This window comes from Sceloporus occidentalis, unplaced genomic scaffold (assembly GCF_023333645.1).
Source record: "Sceloporus occidentalis isolate IW3139 unplaced genomic scaffold, rSceOcc1.0.p SCAF_6, whole genome shotgun sequence".
In the NCBI taxonomy this organism is placed as follows: domain Eukaryota; kingdom Metazoa; phylum Chordata; class Lepidosauria; order Squamata; family Phrynosomatidae; genus Sceloporus; species Sceloporus occidentalis.
Genome location: NW_028316986.1, coordinates 117128134 through 117149979, shown reverse-complemented (window position 1 = coordinate 117149979; position 21846 = coordinate 117128134).

Here is a 21846-nt window from a genome sequence, read left to right as displayed (position 1 = left end):
AACAGCTTGGAAATGTGCTCTCTCTTGGCTTTGCAAATGGAAAATCAGCTTGAGAGATTGTAGAGAAATTTCAACAACTTGTTTCATGCTGAGAAAGAGATAATTGCTTTGAACAAACACAATTGCCATGCCATGAGTTGTGATTTAGGCCCCAAAAGATGTTTTCTGAGCAGTTAACATATGCAGTCATGTTACTGAGTCTTCCTTGCGATACTGCATTTCCTCCCAGTTTGGATATTAAATCTGGGTATTCTTAGTATCAACAAGTAAATAGAATTTTAAGTTCTAACACTGTAGGAACTTAGTGCAAAACTGTATGAAGTAGTGACCTATCACAGTAACATGTAATTCTTAAGAGAAGTCAAACAATGGTGGTTCTTTCAGAGCAGGAATATGTTGGAATTATCAACTATGAATGTTTAAACAGGACAGCACCGTTGTTGTTGCAGCAACCAGTGTAGTATTACAGTTTAGAAACAATGGTATCTTAGAAGCTTCTTGAGAGATAGAGTACCCATCTTAACCTTTCTTGTACTGTAACATAGGAAGATGTTAAAACAATTGGTTTTTGTTTTCATGTTTGAAAATAATAAAAAATGATTGAGGCAGTGGCTCACCAGGATTCTACTGACTCTATCCAACAACCCCTATTAGTTCAGCATGTGCTCGTGTAGGTGTTCCACTAATCACAGCAGGGGAGGATTATAGTGTGTTGAGGTTAATACAAAGACTAGGAATCATGTGGTTCTTTAGATGTTGTGGAGACATCAAGCAGATTAGGACCTTGGCACTAGCCAATGAAAACAAAGCCAGGAAAAGGTGGAGGCTGCTCCCAGGAGTATATAAGAGGGAGGAGCAGGTTTGAAAGGGTTGTTGATGTTTATTATGTCCTGAGGGTTGAAGAGCCATTGAGGCTAGGTTAGGCTGCTGTGAGGGGCAGTTAGAAGGGGTTTTAGGTACCCAAGAAAGGGACAAAGAATGTCCTTAATTAAATTGTAGTAGTGTCCTGCGGGAGACATAGTGTTGGTGACTAGTGGGGTCACAGATAACCAGAAGGGTTATAAGATACAAAAGTTTAATAAAGTTTCTGTGAGAACATAGTTTGTAAGGAAACATATATAAAGCTATAGAGAAACAATTACAAAAACAAGCTAAAGAAACTATTAAACTGTGTAACTAATAAAGTATTTATACACCATATCTACTGTGAACACCACCCACCAAAAGAGATGCTGTATTCAGCCTGACTTGTAAATAAATTTATTACTTTGTTTCAACAAGCAGCTGTCTGAAGTGATTTCAGAAACACATTAAAAACGCTACCAATATCGAAAAAAGTCTTTTAGGTTTGGGACACACTGGATAGTGAGTGTGTGGTTGTCAAAGAATAGTTGGTGACAAGCTGAAGGGAAAACTTGAAACCCAGAGTGCTGGCATCTAAAGAGAGTTATAGTGCAGGGGACACTTAAGAGAATCCCAGGTTCGAGTATTGCAGTGAAGAATTGGTGGGATAGTGGCCATCATCATCACATAATAGGTGGCAGCACTGAGATTAAAAAAGACCCATTTCTTCTGATTTGTTTCTGCAAGATGTAATCGTATTCAATTCTGTTAAAGGATGTTCATGTACAGATATTTTGGGAACCATGTTCCCCCTCAGATTCATCATCTGTAAAAACTTGATTGGGGGGGGGGAGGGGATTTTGCAAAAACATTTGTTTCATCCTTGGAGGACCTGGGGGGGCTCCAAATATAGTGGTGACATATAGGCCATTTGGGGGCATTTTGGAGCACACTTTATACTTCTAAGAGGTATACCTCTAGGTATACCTTGAGGCTATAGAAATGGCCTGAGAGGAAACATGTAGCCCATGACATGGTCCACACTTTGCCCACCCCTGCCTTAGTGGTTGCCAATCTTGACACTAACCAGGGCTGACCTAGCCTACTTTATAAAAGCAGAAAAGATTTTGTGTGTGACATGAGAGTGTTCTTGTGAGAAAGGGGTCTTGCCTTCATGTCCTGTTTGGACATCCTACTGAAACCCTGCTGAACCTTTTGAGCCCTTGGCTTGATCTAGCCAAGATATTTGTCTTCTTGGAGTAGTACAGCAAATGGCACCAATTTAGAATGTGCATACTATCCAAAGCTACCAAGACATACAAGACAAAAAATCTCACAGGGACCTTACGCTACCATTACTTACAAAAATACAATAATGAGAAATAAAATAACAGAATTTGCTTCCTTTCATAACACCCCAAATCTGCTACCTAAAACAGTTAACTCATTCTGCCTAATGGAAAGACTGGTTCTGGATCCAGGAGACTCTATACAAGATTGCACCCTACATTTGATATTATAAGCTGCATCCATTGTTCTTTACAGCCATAGCAAATTTTGTTCAGTTTATAAATAAAAAACTAGATACTAAATATTGATAGAGGTATTATGCTGTTGTATACTGTTGAACATTAAAAAACAAACAAAAATAATGACCACAAAGGATTTACATAAATTCAGTGTAGATGATGAGGAAATTGAAATAAAATTTCCCCATATCCTGGATCAATCATTGATCAGAAGGGTGGGTGTAGTCAAGAAATCAGAAGGAGGTTAGGACTAAGAAGAGCAGCTGGGAAAAAAAAAACTAGTCAAGATCCTGAAATGCAAAGATTAAACACTAAACACTAAAGTTAGGATTGTCCATACCATCGTCTTTCCCATCACTATGTATGAATGAGACAGCTGGATGGTGAAGAAAGCTTATAGGAAGAAGATTCACCCATTTGAGATGTGGTGCTGGAGAACAGTTCTGTAGATATTGTGGACTGCTAGAAAGACAAACAAATGGATCTTAGAACAGATCAAGTCTGAACTCTCCCTAGAACCCAAGATGATTAAACTGAGACTTCATACTTGGGCCACATCATGACAAGATATCACTCATTAGAAAAGATGGTGATGCTTTGAAAGGTAGAAGGCAGTAGGAAGAGAGAAAGACAGCATGCCAAATAGATAGACTCTATCAAGGAGGCCACAGCCCTGAGTCTGCAAGACCTGAGCAGAGCTGTTGAGAATAGGGAGCCTTGGAGCTGCCTCAATCATAGGGTCTGCATGAGTTGGGGCCAACTTGAGGGCAGTCAACAACAACAACAACAACAACAAATTATTAATATTCCATCAGTGATACCTTTATTGGCCAGCTGAAATGCACAATATACTTGTGGCAAGCTTTTGAAGCTCCAAGCTTGCAACAAGTATATTGTGCATTTCGGTTGGCCAGTAAAGGTATCACTGATGGAATTTTGTTTGTATTTCTTAATTGGCCAACACAGCTACCCCTGCGAATTATTAATCTGTGTAACAAAAAGACATGTTTACATAACTAGACTTAATTTCCTCCTTCCTTCCTTCCTTCCTTCCTTCCTTCCTTCCTTCCTTCCTCTCCTCCTTTCTTCTCCTTTGAACTCAGATCTTATTGAACGCATTTCACATACCCCAACACCAAAAGAACTGTCCATAAATAAAACATAACATGTGGAAAAGAAGGCAAGCTGCTGATTTCCTTTCCTAAATCTGAATAGGAAATTACAACTGTACTTTATTCCCACAAGGTGGTACTGTGGCACTACTATTAAAAAAAAATCCACCCTTTTGTGGTAGTGTATTTCTGAAATCCAGCTCCAGATCTTCACATTCGAAGATTTTTAAAAATTAAGCATTATATTTCTAAGTATTTTTAAAGTGTTCTGTTCAATCTCATACCAAAGTTATTTTTCCCTTAGTTTTCATATTGTAAACAGCACCAGTTTTATTGCAAGGTCAATTCTCTTGTTATTTCTGAAACCATTTTCAGCCATATGATTTCAGAATATGCTATAAAAATGTGAACAACTCTTGTTGGAAACTTGAGCTGAAGTCTTGAAACTGCTAAATTAAATGTGTAGTATGTTCCATATATGTGCAAGATCCGTATTTGTGGCAATATTTTAATACTCCTTAACAGTTGTCATAAATGTTATTCATATTGCCATTCCCTGCTGAGTACGCAATGACATTTAAGGTCGCTTGTAAAGTTACAAGTACTAATAGGCTATAGGGTATAATATTAGCCCCACTCTGCCCATGTAATATCAAATATACTGGGGATTGTTATTACACCCTGCGTACCCGAGCTGAATTTGGAGGCCCCATATTTTCATATTCCATATCTAGAGCCAGAATGTTCTTGAGAGGTCGCACGGACTGGGTCAGGGTCCCAGGAGAAAAGATGAGAGCCCCAAGGCATGTGGACAATCCAGGTAATAATACAGTCAAAACTAAATGGCAGCTACTCATTGCTCCTTCCTTCTCCCATCTGTATTTCCTCTTGCACGTTGAGACGAAGGATCTCCTTGCCACTTCTTGCTGTCCAGTCACCCTGAGGTTGTCCTGATCCAACTGCTGTTTTTGTCACATTAAAGTTAAAGTCATCAGCCAGTTCAGAATCCCACTGCTGATTCCTGGGAAAGAACATCCAGCCTTTGTCACCTTACAAGATAGCACATCCCTAGAGGCTAGTTTTCGAGTATAAATATTGGCCTCAAAACCTAGCCTCTTTGCACACAGCCAGCATACACCTCTGCACACACAGTATTCATACAGTTGTCCCAGGCCATGCTCTGTGTATGTTCTGTGTCACCCCCAGACCCCAGTCTGAGCGAAGCTCGCTTTCCATGGTCAACTCTTCAGCCTGGTAAATTTCACCTTCTAAACCTTTCAAAATCTGCTGTCATGTTTTCATATTTCCATTTGGTTAGCTGTGAATGCTCTGCCTGTGTGAATTGCTACTCTCTCTCTCTCTGTGACTGCACTCTACATTTTTCTAACTAAAAGCCTCTTAATTCACCCAAACCTGCAGTTATCCTCAGTTATTACTGGCACATACATATGCAAACGGTCATAAAGGTTACTTAGCAAAGTTTATTTCCCCAGCGTTCAAAGTAATCCTGACATACCTGGTGGGGACCCCTTGCAGTTTGCCCCATATTTCTTTGGGTAACCGGGCCAGTGCAGGCAACCTGGCTGCACTAATTAAAACATACTGGCAGAATGGCTAAAACAGGGTAGATACTAGGAAATGGATGCCACAGGGGTGAGTACATTTATGCCACATTCTATCCTCTCTCAGATTATGACTCAATCCATGGTACAGCTTCATAACAGTCTCAGAGCTAGTGCAAGGAAACCCTCTCCCCATGGAGTCCAATGGTAGCCATGGGAATAATAAAACAGGTGATGCCACAATGTTGGCTCCACTCATATTGCCACACCTTAATATAGGGTACAAAACAAAACATCATCTAATCAGGATGTGGAACAGTATAGGATACTGAACAGTTCTTACAGTAAAGTATTTGTTTCTAATGTTTAGATAGAATCTCCCTTCCTGTAATTTGAAACTATACTCTCTGAGTGTTGCTCATAAGGGGAAAAGTCCTTTTCCCCAAGGACAGTGGGCAAGGACACAAACCAGTCTATTTCTGCAGCATTCATAGAAAACACAACTATAACACTCATCTGCCTAAAAATTCTACATGTATCTCACTACAGGGTCCCTGCCCAACTCAGCTTCAGATAGCAGGTGCCATTGGGCTGCTGAGAGCACAAGGACAAAACACCTTGTACAGATAGGGTTGCCATAAGTCAGGACCTCCAAACCGGGACAAATGTAGGACAAATGTAGGGCAACATTTTCAAATGTAGGACACATTTTTTTAAAAAATGGAGGACATGCGAAAAAATTGAGGTTTTTTTTTAAAATCTTAATATAAATGCATGTTTTTTAGGCATGATCAAAATGGAGGACATTTTGGCATTATTCCTAGACAGATGGCAGAAATGGACTTGCCTTTGGGTTCAACTGTACTTCTCAGAAGTGTGTACTTGGTCAAGGGACTGTGGTTTTTCTTCACTGCGCATGAGTTTGTAAAAATCACAGCAACTTACATTGGCCGTGCCTCAGAGGCTTGTTGATATCAATATCACCACCACCATCATCATCATCATCACCACTATAATTGGCCAAGAAAGGCAGACTTGTTAGCATTCAAAGCGCCATAAATACACAGAAAATGCACTTGCATATATTTAATAATAAAAAATAATTTTAAAAAACAAGGCAGGGGTGTGTATATTTAATAATAAAAATTAATGAAATAAAATAAAAACAAGCAATAATAAAAATTAATAAAATAAAATAAAGACAAGCAATAAAAAATGGAAGACATTTTGGAATTCCTCCTGGACAGAAGGTTGAAATGTAGGACATATCCTGGAAAAGGAGGACATTTGGTCACCCTGCTTCAGTTCTAAGAGCTTGTCTGAATAAAAAAGACTACACCTGTTGACAGAAAAACAGCAAGTAGGGGACCATTCTAGCATCCCTAGGAAGAGAGTTCCAAAGTTCAGGGGCAGCCAGTGAGGAGGCCCTGTCTTGTGTTTCTGCCAACTCTATCTGTGAAGGTGGTGGAATGAAAGAAGGGCCTCTCTTGCAGAATTCATTCTTTATGCGACATGCTCGTAAACAATGGCTGTGAGAAACAAAACTCTTCTCTTTAAGCATGTCTGGGAACTTGAAACTGTACGTTTATTGCTGCTTGTGCCACTAGAGTGTATTGAATTGTAGCACTGGTGACACTGGAGATTATCAGACGGAGGAGCCTTATCCTGTCCTTAACTCATGGTATTTGTGTGATCAGGGGAAGATTGTCAAAGCCCCCCAGGTTTATTTTGTTCTTCTCCCATCCGTAAAGAGTAATGGACCCATCATTTGGTATTAATGGGAGATTCCGTTAATACCAATTGATGGGTCCATTACTCTTTACAGACAGGAGAAGAATGGGATAAGTGCATAGGGGTGTGATAATCTCTCCCTCAATCGTATGAATACCATGGGTTAAGGACGGGATAAAGACACTTTGCTCTTATCTGATAATCTCCATTATGTGCTGTAATGTCAGGAAGTGTGCTTGGGATCCCTATCACCATGCATTCGTTCATCCCAGTTGTGGATAGTGCATGAGTGTTATTGGCGGGGTACAGACCGCCGCCGCCGCCTGCTCCGTGCGGGAGCCGTAGCAGTCACACCACGCGGCTCCCGTGCGGAGCAAAAAAGGAGCTCCAAAATGGAGCTCCTTCTTGCGGCGCCTCTGTGACGTCGCGAGGCGCCGCTGGCACATTCGCAACGTCATAGGCGCCGCGACACGTCTGGACACTATGCGTCCGATACATAAAGATGGCGGTGCCCATATGAACAAGGCGCCGCCATCTTGTACTTATTCTATACGTACTAGGGTTAGGGGGGTGAGGAAGCACCGCCCCTTCCTAACCCTAGTACGTATAGAATACGTACTAAATGGCGGTGTGTAACCCGTCACTGTAAGCTCAACACCTACATGGTGATCTTTCATCCATCCCTACTCAAACTCTCCTGACCTATTTGCCACTTGAACAGTGTCCTCCTCATAGCTTGATTTGTCATTGTCCATGATGCAAAAGGGAAAACATGCAAGAGTTTGGTTTTCTTTTTTTAAAAAAATGGACCTAAACAGATGGGCAGGATACCACCGAGCAATCCCCTGGTATCCTGACTGTGGTTTCCACCTGGGTCAGTCCATGGGCCAGTGCAGTGATCAGGAGGTGTTCACCTGTCTGCCCACCACTGTGCTGTGAATGTGTTGCAGCCATGTGCCCAGTACTTGGTGCTGTTGCTCTGGTGTCTGCTCCAAATGGCACCACCACAACCCATAAGGGTAAAACAAGGGACATAGCTACACCAATGTGGTCAGGTTCCCCCTTTTGATGTCATAGGCCATAGCAGAGGTCTGTGCAGCAGACATGAATGCAATGCCAGGTACGGGGTGCACAGGGCTGTGTGGCCTGCTGGCTGTTGCTGTGGAGTTTCCAGTGGCAAACAGCCAGTCATTTTACATCAGATTAATGCCCATTTGGGTTGGGATTGGTCCAGAAATGCCAGATTGACATTTGCAGATGGCCTAGGGCTATTGACCCGTGTCATACGGACAGGATGATTTCAGGCTGGGGGGAACAAGGGCCTTTTGGCCTGTGTGAACAGCTCTTTTGAGTATAGCTCCATACATTCCTAGCCAGCATGCCTAACAGCCATATATGTGAGGGATTCTGAAAGTTGTGGCCCATGAAAGTGCCTTTTCCAAACTACGGGGACACACACTGGATTGCACTCAAAGCCTGCTACAAGGTATTGCATCACTGGGGGTAAAACAGGTTGAGAGAATACAACTTTCCCTTCAGTTCACAGATCAAATATCCAAAATGTAGAATTGTGTGGGTGAAACCAGCCAGAACACCTATTTTCAGTCCTGCCCTCCTTCTTCTACAGCTTGAGTGTGCCACTCTCTCCCAGATGCTCCTGTACTTTACTCTGATTAGTGATTGTGAAGAGCTGGGAAACATGCAAACATTTATGCAGTGGAGCCATAAGAATTCAGTAAATGAAATTACTTGAGCTGGAGTTAATTGGACAGCTATGCTCTTGGGAAATGTATCCCTGCGGGATATTGATCTTGGCAAATACCTTTGTTATGTCTTCAAGAGCACTCTGACTCTTGAATCCAGATGGACTATGAATGTATATTTATGTAGATGTATTTGTTTATGTGAAAGTGCTTTTATGATTTCCAGGTTCAAATCCAAAGAGCTCAACATCATGGATAGGATTCCCCCTTCCCTGCAAAATCAGGTCCCATAATTGTGCCTCTTATTAGCTCCGCTTTCTGCTCTCAGTGCTAATAATTTGTCCATGAACAGTCAGAGATGAGAGATGATAAAAATAATGCATACCATACAGGTCACCATTAAAAAATATTGCCCTACAAATGTCAGATATATATAAAACATTACTTTCACAATGGATGAAAGCTATCTCATTTTATTACTTTTCTCCATGTGTAAATGTTAGGAGAAAAGCACATCTCCCTCATTCAAAGGTTCAGATGTTTAGGTATGATCTTATATGAATTTCAGCAAAAAGAAATGTGAATTGTTGTTTTAGATGGCTGCCCATATTATTTTGAATCACTATTTAGAATAACTGCACTTGTATCATTTTGGAAAAGAAATAAGTGTTTATACATCACATCTGGGTTTTTGCAAGGCACTCATTTTTGTTCATCTGGAGGAACGCAAATGAAAATCTTGATGTGTCTGAGAAAATGTAAAATCCAAATTGAAAGAAATGTTTTAGAAGTAAATGTCACTTGTATGCCCCTTGGAGAAGTATAACTTTGTGTTCACCTTCTAATATTTGTTTTATTAGGATTAATTCAACATACACAATACATGTGGATACATATGTTTTAACATGTATTTCAGTTAAAGTTCTTAATTCTTTTTAAACTTTAAGTGGCTTTCAAACATTTTTGGGTTTGCTTTTTGTAAGCAGTCAAGATTTTTACCTTTTTGGAATAAGAACAACAACAACAAAGATGACAGGTTAGTTGTTAGCTGACAAAAAAGAGAATGAAGGATACTGAAACAGGCTGTTTCAAGGGATATATTTGCCAACTTATTGTGCCTGGATAAGCAATTAAATGTGGTATGTTTTTCATAAACTGATGGAAGATGACCAAATGGAATTTGTATGCCAGTTTCTCTAATAACACAAGGGTCCAAACTCTGTCTAATCAATGATAAATGAACAAACTTTGAAAATTCTTCTATGACCTTGTCATCTCCATCCTTACTGCATATTTTTTAAAAGGTGACTTCCTTCACCAACTATGATTTCCTTTCACTTTCTAAACCATTTCCAAGTGTCTCTCTCGTCTTTTCAAGCTCTGTTCCCACAGGTCCTACTTTCTGTGTTTATGCTTAGAGTAGACCTGCCCTTATCTACTCAGTCATCTCAATGGTTTCCTTTTGTTTTTCACCAGCAGTAATCCTTGTTTCCCTCTGCTACAGCAAACCTTTGTACTTCATCTTATATTTATTTCTCTCTTGAGTTATTTAGATACAAAATCTTTGGAGACACTGGCTCTTGCCTATCTATGAGTAGCACTCCTTCATGAACAAACAGTTACATGAATATTAATTTGTTAAAGGTATACTCAGTAAGCCTCAGTTAGCAAGGACAATGCTATTGTCAAGAGTTCAGTGTGTAGTCTGTTTTTCTGCAGAGTTGTGATAAAGTGGGAGAGAATTAGACAGCATGGATTCCTCATCTACAATAGAAAAGATCACAAGCAGTAGTAAAAGCCATCACTGTCACCAACAACAGATGGTTGCCCAAACAGAATTGGGTTTTCAATGTATTTCAAGGGAACTCTCTGCAAAGAGAATGTTTGTACTTCTTGATAAAACTGTTTGTTACCTTAGCAGATATGGGTACTTCCAAAGCTGAGACCTACGATTCTTGAGATGGTTATTAGCCCTTGACTAGGTTTTGCATAACCTCTGGCCCACCAAATGACTGGTTTCATACATTTCAAGGGTGTTTTTCTCACATCTTTGAATCCCTTGAAATATATCTACAGATAGATCACATATTAGAGCTGTCTTTGAGCCATTTCACTACAGATGAGGAATCATATGAAGGAATTTTTCCATGACAAATGCTAACTTCTGAATAGATCCAAAGTGCCTTCTCCGGAAGTCCACAGTAGAAAGGTATCCTATGTCCAATATACATTCTGAGAATTAATCCTTTATTCACAGTAGTTGAATCTGACTAGTCCTTTTGTCATGTAAATCAAGACTTGTTAAAGAGATGGATCCATCCTCTAAATTTCTGACTTCTGTTAGAAGCAGTTTGATCTCAAATGGTCCAGATAACAGTCTTTCCAGTAAGGGACAGTGGTTTTTTTTGGTTTTTTTGTTTTGTTTTATCTATTTCTTTAAAGAGGTGAAGCATCCCTGTCATATATTGTGTGTTGGAACCCCCTTAGCAGGCAATAAAAATGTATGAGGTATTCTTTCTTACAAAGAAGTCTGTGTAAAGCCCACTACTGCTTTTGAGGTAGTATGTAACTAGTTAAATTAAACTAACTTTTTTGTTTTTATTTCCTAACTGGTTGTGTGGGATTATTGTCCCCTGTTTTTTCCTTCTCTTCTGAATTTTACTCAAATGAACTTGTATAAAATGGGCATTTGGCTACTTTCTTTTTTAAAATTGTATTTTCTCAGGTATTCTCAGGCCAGTTTGCTCATGTGGTAAGATTGTTCACAATATCTAGTAACTTTGGATGTCTACGAGGCTATGGGAAAGGAAATCCAAAGATTATTATCATTTTTATTTTTTTCTGTAGCTGAGCTGAAGGGGAGGTGCCCTTGGCAGAAGGGCAACTAGACAGCATAGAATGTGTCACTTGATTTAGTTTGAATGGTGGCAGCCTAAGATAATTATTGCTTTTTTGGAGGAAGTCTTATACAAAAAAGGGTCTATGAATAGGGAAGGTCTCCCTGCACCACATAGATCTATTACACCTCTCTAGTATAAAAACTCCCTGCACATAGAAAAGTATTGTGAGAAAAGGTAAAATAAGCTTTTAACTCAGTGTATAAAATGCAATTTGTGACTCAAGGACACAAGCCCCTTTGTCGCACACCTTGAAATATCATCTTGTGCCCCCTGGGAGTGTGGGCACCCTGGGTTGGGAACCCCTAATCTAGAGGGAAAGGGTTCAAATACTCATAAATGGAAAGATGCAGGGATAGTTCTAGTATGCCCTCAACCCAACAGTATTTTTGTGCTGCGATGTGCTAACTCAGCTGGTCCTGGTGCTTCTGCATTATATTCGCACAGTTGCAGGAAGAATTTTCCCACATATTCCTGGAGCATTCCTGGTTCTTCCCAGGATAAGTCCTCTCTAAGCATGATGTGTGGGAAAATCATTCCTGCAATTGTGCGAATGTCCCAGGAAAATGCCTTTTTAAATCCGATTTCCCCCATGTGATAAAGTCCTTAAGGAGATGATGACCCCATTCAACACCAGTGGAATCCCTGTTCCCTGATCTATCTTGTCACTGACCAGGAGCATCTCTGTCTTGTTTGGATTAAGCTTCAGTTTATTTGTGTCCTTACTGATGCAAAGGCAGGTATCATCAAGAGAAGGTGGTGGATGAGAATCTCCCAGCACTTGTCCCTCGAGGAAGCAACAAAGGCACTGTAAAACTATGGCCCCATACAGACAGGCCAAAATAAAACTGCTTCGGGTGACTTTGGAAGTATGCTGTTTAAATGATGCATGCGTCCTAAAAGTCTGGAAGCTGTGCTCTAGTCCTTAGGACTGGATCATGGCTTTGGTGTGGATTCCAGACTCTTAGGACGCATGCATCATTTAAACAGCATACTTCCAAAGTGACCCGAAGCAGCTTTATTTTGGCCTGTCTGTATGGGGCCTATGTCTCTAAACTAATTCTGGCAATGTGGCCCAGAAGGATAGCATGGTTGATGATACTGAAAATTGCTGTGAGGCCCCACAGAACTCACAAGACGTTGGCACTGTCTATGTCTAGTCACACATGGAATTTGAGGTATGGGCGTTACACTTCTCTTTGAATCAGCTTGTAAAAAAGGATATATTTTTAGTAGCATCCAGAAACAGGAGCATGCAAGCTGAATACACTAGTACTGTATGATGTAACATATGTCCCTTTCATAAATCTCACAAGGCATTCCCTTCTGCAGTGTGAATCATGTATAAACGAAATCTCTACCAGATGGTTTTCTTTCAGGTTCGCTAAAGTCTGAAATACAAACCATTAAACCATATGAACAAATAGACTTTTCTATTACTATAGTTATGAATCAAAGTTAAGAGAATATAAAAGCAAACTTTTACCTTTGAAGGCATCCAATTAAATTGATATCTTTATTTCCAAGAGTTGAATTTATTTAAAATCCTTTTCATGGAATTAATTATATGTTCTTGTTAATCAAGTGGTGGCTGATAGTCTCTAAAATCCATAACTGAATTTATCATAAATATAACTAGACATGCAGGCATGGACATATACAAATACCTGCTATTTTGAAATAAAAAATACATGAACTAAAATAATAATGGGCATAAAATTAAAAAAAGTTAACAAAAAATTCTTCATTTTCATTGTGATGAGAAAGTATTACAAAACCAACTAATATTTTAAACAGAGAATAAGCTATTGACTAAAATATAGGTCTTTTATCCAAAGGTAGTTCTGTGTTTGAGAAGCGTGTTTCTTTTCTCACATCACATAAAGCAACAGCAGGGTTCCATTCACACTGCACAGTTAAACACTGTAATTCCACTTTAACTGCCATGGCTTCATCCTACAAAATCTTGGGATTTGCAGTTTGGTGAAATAATAAAGGAGCTCTCTGGCTGAGAATGCTAATGTTCACCCCTAAACTGCCAGTCCCAGATTCTGTAGGATGCAGCCATGATAGATTAATAGCACTATTAATCCACTATTAAAAGTGGATTAATAGCACTATAATATTTCGTGTGAAAAAGCCCAAATTGAGTTAGGCTTCCATGGAGAATTACAGTGATTAAGATGCATTCCTGTAGGAGAAAATGTCTGAAATATGACTTAATGTTATGATTATATTTAATGAGAATTTTTTTAAAAAATATTTGAATAGAAGTATAGATTTTGTGTGCAGAGAGCAAATTCATATTAAAATACAAAGATATAGACATGTTAGTCTATAGAATCAGTACGTAGAGAGATCTTGTAGTACCTTTGAGACTAACTGAAAGAAAGAAATTGGCAGCATGAGCTTTCGTAGACTGAAGTCTACGATAGCTCATGCTGCCAATTTCTTTCTTTCAGTTAGTGGCTCTCCAAACCACCCCAAAAGGGTGGGCTGGAGGCACCCAGTTTTGCTCCAGAGGGACGCCGCAGCAGCCAAACCAGGCAGCGTCCCTCTGGACCAAAAAGAACTTGGAAAAAACGGGTTCTTTTGGTGCACGCGGACGACGTCATCAATGCGCCATTGGACACTGTACCGTGCTTATGTCATGGATGCGTTCCCTATGTGGGTGGGGCTGCACAGTCATGGCGCCGCCGGGATGAATTAGGGTTCCACAGCGTGCGGTTGGTGCACATTCCAGAACCCTAGAATTGGCGCAGGCACACGGCTTTTGGCCTGTTTGTACCTTAGTCTCAAAGGTTCTACAAGATTTCTCTACGTACTCATATTAAAATAGTCCTGGGAATTATAGTGCTGGTGTTCTACAGAACTGGGTACATTATTGGTGATGGTGGAAAGTAGTTGAAAATGTTGCAGTGTAGTGGTGCGTCTACACTGCAACATTTGTTGTTGACTTTCAAAGCCCTCCATGGATTGGCCCCTCCTTACTTTTCTGACCTTCTTTCTCCTTACATTCCTACTTGTACCCTCCGCTCTGGTAGTCAAGGTCTCCTGTCCCAGTGTAGGATTGCTACTGCCCCCTCCCGGATTCATCCCTTCTCACTTGCTGCCCCTTACTCCTGGAACCTTCTTCCCCCATGTGCACGCCTCATCACTTCTCTACCCAGCTTCAAAACTGAGTTAAAGACTATATTCCCAGGGGTGAGCCCCTCTCTCTCCCAGGATGCCTCCTTTTAACCATCCATTAAGAAGTCAAGCCCTCCCTCCAGTCCATCTCCCTTGGTCCAGGTCTCGGAGGTAGAGAAGAACTGCTGGACCTCATCCCCTTCCCCACCACCACTCCCTTCTCCTTTTGTGATGTGTCTTTTTAGATTGTAAGCCTGAGGGCAGGGAACCGTCTAATTAAAAATATTGTATGTACAGCGCTGTCTAAATTTACAGTGCTTTATAAATAAAGGTTAATAATAATAATACTACACCAGTGATCCCCAATTTTTTTCAAGTTACCATCCCCTTTCCTTTTGCATGATAACCCAACTTGTATTAGGTTTACTGTTTGTTCAGCAGCCATCAGGCCAACGGCATCTACCTAAGGTGACTCCAGCTCACCACAGCCTCCTCCTCTTCTCAACATTTAACTCATTGTACTCCTCTCATGCATGAATACAGCAGTGACAGCATCCCAGGCCTTCTCCTCCTTGTCCATGCTGGCCTTACAACAAAAGGAAAGGTGGCTGGTTGGTTGCTCAGTTGCTGCTCCCAGGGTGACTGGGTGCAAAGGGAGCAATGACCAAGAAGCGACTGGGCAGCTGGTTGAGTAGCAACTGTGCCAGCCTTGCAGCAAAGGCCAGTGTGGGCAAGAGGTTTCTTGGTTGCTGCTTGACTGGCTGCTCAGTTGCTGCTCCCAAGGTGACTGGATGCAAAGAGAAGATTCTCCCTGGAGAGGAAGGACTTTCAATCCTTCTTTGCTGGGGAGGAAAAGGGTGCAGCCAGCTTCCTACTTTTCTCCCCAGCCATGAAGGATTCTCAATTCAAGAGAGGCAAAGGACTATTTCAAAGAATCTACCTAAGATATTCCTCCCTCTCCTTCCACACAGATGTGCCTTCCTCACATGGTTTCAAGTCATCATCCACCCCCACAAACATTGTTTCTTCTGGTACTTCTCTCACCCTGTTTGATGAAAGAAAGCAGGAACACCAACCAAGTCTTGGCAAAGCTCACATAACTTAGTATTTAATGTATTTGTTTTTGATGTATTTGTAACCCTGTATTTTATGATGTTGTACACCACCCTGGTTATATAGAAGGGCGGTATATAAATAATTTTATTATTATTATTATTATTTATTAAGTAGGGTCCCAAATGTAAACAGTTCTTTTCTCCATTGCTTCTCCCCTGCCACCACATGCTCTAACTCCTCAACCCCACCATGGTCCTAAAAGCCACTAGTTCCCCTTGTCTTCCTTGTGTGCCATTACTTTGCCTGAAGGCTGCCCTGCCAAACCTTTTCCCCTCACCATCCTCCTGGATCTTTCCACCTCCTCCAGGAAGGGCCAGACCACTCACTTTGGGAATTACTGATCTATATTGTAGAAATAATGCAGTTTGACAGCATTTTAACTGCCATGGCTCCATCCTACAGAATCCTGGGATTTGTAGTTTTGTGAGGCACCAAAGCTCTCTAACAGAGACAGCTAAAGACCTTGTAAAGCTACGAATCCCAGGGTTCTATAGGATGAAGCTACAGCACTTAAAGTGCTGTCAACTGCATTTTTAAACAGTGCAGATGCACCCTGAAATGGCATTCTTTGGCCTTTAAAAGGCTTCATTTTGATTTTCTTTTTAGAGCCAATACAGAGTTTAAAATTAAAAGATGCACACTCTTCTTGAAAATTTAGAAGCTTTCTTTACTCTGGCAACACAGTGCTATCTTCTGTGAAAGAAAAGATGAGAGCACTCTGTATACTGCTTGATATTTAATATGAACTTCTAGACCCGCATTACTGTTCTTTGTGCTAAGCATTTCTTTACGTCTGACCATTTTAGAAAAAAAAAAAAACCCAAGGGGAAATGTAGATACAGTACAAAATATAGTAGTCTTAGGGATTGTGCCAGTTTTGTACATCTCTCTCTCTTTGTGTTGAATGCATCAGTGTGATGATAAAGCTGCCACAAGGTACTGTTACTTTTTTGCACAGGGGGACCAGGGTTATGCTCTGTATCGAAATCTTTCTGTGACTCAAGGCACTCTCATTCATTGATCCATTTATTCCAATTCATTCTGAATTTACTTATCAGGACTGGGGATACCCTGGTTCAAGCTCCAGCTCATCCATGAAGTATTCTGGTTGACCTTTGGCCATTTATGAACTCTAACCTACCTCATAGGTTTGTTGTGAGGATAACAATGGGGAGGAAGATTGTATACAGGGCCTGAAGCTCTCACAAACTAATAGTACATTGTTAAACTTTCTACATATTTCTGAGTGGTAACCAGTTATTCCATGGTGAAAGCCATTATGAAGCCTAGGGTGACACTGTTACCAATCATTGAATTATTTATTGACCTCAAAACATGAAAAGTCAGAATCACTAGGAAACAATCTCGTGTCAAAATGAGGGAGCTCTGCATAATGGAAGGCAACTCTCAATAGGACTTTTCCTTCTGAGTCAAAACAGAGCCAGAAGGCATTATCTTTGCTGTTTGTTTTTAAAACAGTCAGGATTATAATACAACTCAAGCAATTCTGGATGATTGCAAGGATGGTATGTGTCACCACAACAAGCAATATTATTCCTTAAAAGAGCAATGTTATTCTTGCACAGTACTTTTTTTAGATTTATGGTTAATAATTAAAAGTACACCCGTGAAAATGACTTGCTTAAACACACCTTCATCTTGACTTAAATAGATAGATCTGAAAACACTGCATTTAAGCTGTCACAATAATTATAAGGAGGACAGGATGGGGCTCCAATATAAACCTGCAACTTGATTTCATTAGAATGGTTCATCTACTATTATAAGCAAAGAGAACTTGATCCATGTGGATTTTGTATGGGCACTAGGCTCAAAAAATGACTTCATTTGCTTATGTTTTTCAGCCAGCTGTTTCTTTCAGAAACAACAGTATATACTCTATACATTATTCAACATATTAAGGTTTTGATGCTTTGAACTATTCAGGTTCATAAACTTTTCCAGGTGAGAAAAAGTTTCATGGCTGTTTATAAATATAAGACATGTAAAAAGATTTACATACCTTTCTTGACTTGCAAGCCTCATATTGAGACTATTTCTAAAAAAGCCCAATAAATTTACATTTTTTGTACTACTGATGTCAGCACAATTCTATTATATTACTCATGGTGACATTGATGTTATATTTCACAATGAGTCAAAGGTTGCATCTACATTGCAGAATTAATACAATTAGACATTGCTTTAACTGCCATGGCTCAATGCTATGGAATTCTGTTTGTGAAACAAGTAGCTGAATCTCAGAGAGCTCTGGTAGCACAACCAACTACAAATCCCAGGATTCCATAAGATGGAGCCCTGACAGTTAAAGCTGTGTCAAACTGCATCAATTCTGCAGTGTGGTAGCAGCCCAAGTGAATCTGTAGTTTTATAAGTTTCATGTCATACTGGATGTACTAAATCTATTCTTCTTTTGTATTTATTAGTATTATACAGAATGCCCACTATTAAATACAAATGCATAGGACCCATGCACATTACCCAATTGTATTACTATGTTCCACTTTAAATGCCATGTCTACATCTTATGGATTCTTGGGATCTGAGGTTTAGGTAGGAGCATTTCAAATTCTCATCCAGAGAGCTCTAGAGCCTCATCAAACTACAAACCATAGGATCTTGCAATGGCAGTTAGATTGGAATACAAAAAATTGAGAATGATTAGCAGCAATTAGCAGATGGGCAAAGTATCTTACTTGAGTGCCTTCTTTATAGGTAACAAAATAAGGAAATACTATATGAAGTGAGAATATTATAGGAAGAATATTGTGGAGAGTGAAAGTATCGTTTTCTGCTGTTGATGTGATTTTAAGCCTATTAACATTATGGTTGCAGTCATCTCCAAAGTATGGTAAATGTAACTGACATGCCTCATATTCTCTTGTGTATGGAAAATTCTATACATGAACAGTTCTAGGAATGCAAAACTTTGCATTTCAGGACCATAAAAACATAACTCATGACCTATGTAATCATTGTCAATATTTTTGTTCTGTTGTTCTACTGTTTTAATGTTAATCTTTGTTTTTTTAAAAGAGCCCCTGCCAGTTCTGGGCACATGAAAGGAGTGCATAGTAAGGATATTTGTTCTATTTATTTGTCCCCTCTACTACAGTGACTCTCAGGTAGGCACACTGTTATTTCCTTTTCCAGGTATCATTGCTAAGGTTAATGCAACAAGGCACTGACTGTGCTCTGGGAGCATGGAGAGGAGATGGTGGTCCATGACTACAAGTGAAGTATGGAAGGGCCTCATGCTATTTCAGGGCTGGCCGAAAACATCTTTTCCCTGAAGCAAAGAAGAAGATGGGATCCCCTCCTCATCCCGTAAGCTATCTGGATTGGCAAATGGTTGCCTTGCAAAAATATCCTGCATTGCACCTGAGACAACAGGCTATCTTGTGTGGCTACACACCTCTGCCATTTTACAGAAAGGAACAACTAGGGAGATCTGGAAGAAAAGTCAGTAGGCTTTCACTGCCGTCCCCAGCATCTGCTTCCTGATGCAGTTGCCTCACTCTGCCAAATGGCAGAGCTTAGAGCCTGAATTGTATTGTAATTATATTGTAATAACTAACTACAATTACAGTTACAAAGATGCTTCAGTAATCAAATAACATTATAGTTACACTCTTAAAAAAAGGAGCCATTTGCATTCTCATTTCTCAGGAGTAAGTAGCCTGGTTTCCTTTGACCAATAGTAAATAGCAGGTTCCTTTTAAACTGTGGGTCTGTGATACAAACTATGCTCTCCTCAGCATCCACAACATGAGGCAGTATTTGAAGCATGCAGTATTCCTCTTCTACCATTTAACCAGACCACCATCACTTTAAAAATATCTTAGAGTTATACTGCAAAAAGAATGGAGTTCTCCCTAGCTAAGGCCTGGTACAGATGGGCACAAAGTGCTGGCCTGTGGGCAGAGTCATGGCAGAGCCTCCTCACGCTCAATGCTGCGACTCCACCCCTTGTGCCATGAGGCCACGCACCGTTCTAGACAGCTCACGGCATCATGGTGTGACCCTAGTGCTGCATCTAGATAATGCAGCACCAAAAGGACATCACAAAGTCATGCTGCCACGGCTGTGACACCTTTTAGAGAGCGCAAAAAGGAGTTGCATTTTGTGGCTCCTTTTTCTGCCCTCCAGAGGCTGGATCAGGGTTGCAGCGTGTGGTGGCCGCAGCCCCAATCCAGCCAGTAAAGGGGTGGCTGCATGCCCCTAAGTTACAGTCATAATTTGTACAGCCCCTAAATTACAGTCATAATGTATCTTAACTACAATATTGATTTAGGGGAAAGGAATTAATTACAAGCAACTAGTTTTTATAACTAGTTACTTTCAAGCTCTAGCTGGGGCTAGTCCTCTGTTATTGCTAATGGTTGGTTGGTGGAGGTGCAGATAGCCAATAATGAAGAGTGTCCACCACAGTGTGAACTCTTCTTCATATTTAGAGCTACATTTGAGTCAATCTCAATTCATGGCAACCCTGTGAATGAGATGTCTCCAAGCCCCCCTATCCTCTACCTCCCTGCTCAGGTCATGTAGGCCCACGGTCTCCCTGATCGAATCTATCCACCTGGCATGTGGTCTTCCCCCTCTGCTTCCCTCCACCTTCCCCAGCATCTTTGCCTTTTCTAATGAGTCATGCCTTCTCGTTATGTGGCCAAAGTATGACAGCCTCAATTTAGTCATTTTGGCTTCCAGGGAACATTCTGACTTGATCTGTGCTAGGACCCATTTGTTTGTCTTTTTAGCTGTCCACAGTATCCTCAGCAATCTTCTCCAGCAGCACATCTCAAATGAATTAATTTTCTTCCTATCTGCTTTCTTCACTGTTCAGCTCTCACAGCCATACATGGTAATAGGAATGATAATGGCTTGTACAATTCTGTTTTTAGTGTTCAGCTATATATCTTTACACTTTAAAATTTTGTCCAGTTCTTTCGTAGCTGCCCTTCCCATTCCTAATCTTCTTTCTTGACTGCGGTCTGATCAATGTTTGATCCAAGGTATGGGAAATCTTTAACTATTTAAATATCCTCATTATCTAGGTTGAATTTATGTAAATCCTCTGTGGTCATTATTTTTGTTTTCATTAACATTAGGCCTGCCTTTGCACTTTATTCTTTGACTTTCTTTAATTATTGTTCCACATCTGTGTTGTTTTCTGCTAGTAGTAAGGTGTCACCTGCATATCTTAGGTTGTTGTATGCCTTCCATCTTCACTGTGTCCAAGCCTCTGTCCAAGCCTACTTTTCTTATGCTATTTTCAGCATCCAAGTTGAGCAGTTGAACAGCTGAAATGATGCAGCCTTGGGCCTCATTTCCACTTATCTCTTGATTTGCTTCCTGCTATGATTGGAGTCTATGCTGCAGAATTTTGAGCATAATTTTGCTTGATTGGGAAATTAATGCTATGCTTCTTTAGTTGCTACAGTCTTTTGTGTCTCCTTTTTTGTGGATGGGGATGTATATTTGTATAGATAGACAAAAATGAAGAGTGCGAGCAGGCTTTAGCTTTCTGTTGTGAGCTCATATCCATTTGCACATATCTTAGCTAACTGCAGGCAAACAAATATGTCTCTTGCTGCCCTTGCAGGATATTTTTCCAAAGGATAAATTAGTTTGAGAGCTTAGGTGTAATCATGCAAGGCAAATATGAAATATGACTGCTTGAAAAATGAATTATATTTCACATGGTGACCGTGCCACTTCTATGTTGTATCTGAAGAAAGGGAGACAACCCAATTTTGTCTTGTAATTTCATATTCATTTATCAGGGGACATTTTAATCTTTACAACGTAGGTGCCAAAGTGGTTAAAATGTTTTGTTGCAATGAGGTTGTGAGGCTGGATCTTAAGAAGCATCATGTTATATCATTCTATCAAGCAATCCATTCAGCTGTAAAGCAAACACAATTGGAGGAAATTTATGACATCATATAAATCTCTCTTTTCCTTACCATGCCCTGTAGTCTCTCTTTAACCTGTTTCTCTATTTTCACTTTGTTGATCATTAAGTGCCCAATAAAAGGAGATGTGGGGTGATATACAGGGCCACCCACTTTCAAATAGCTTGGTCTGTTCTACCTGATAACAATGGGGGATCATCTAGTCCTGGGACACAGTGAGCATTTTATTAACATACAATTCATGATACACAGTCAGTGTTCTGTGGGAAGTGAACAGATTTTTCATCA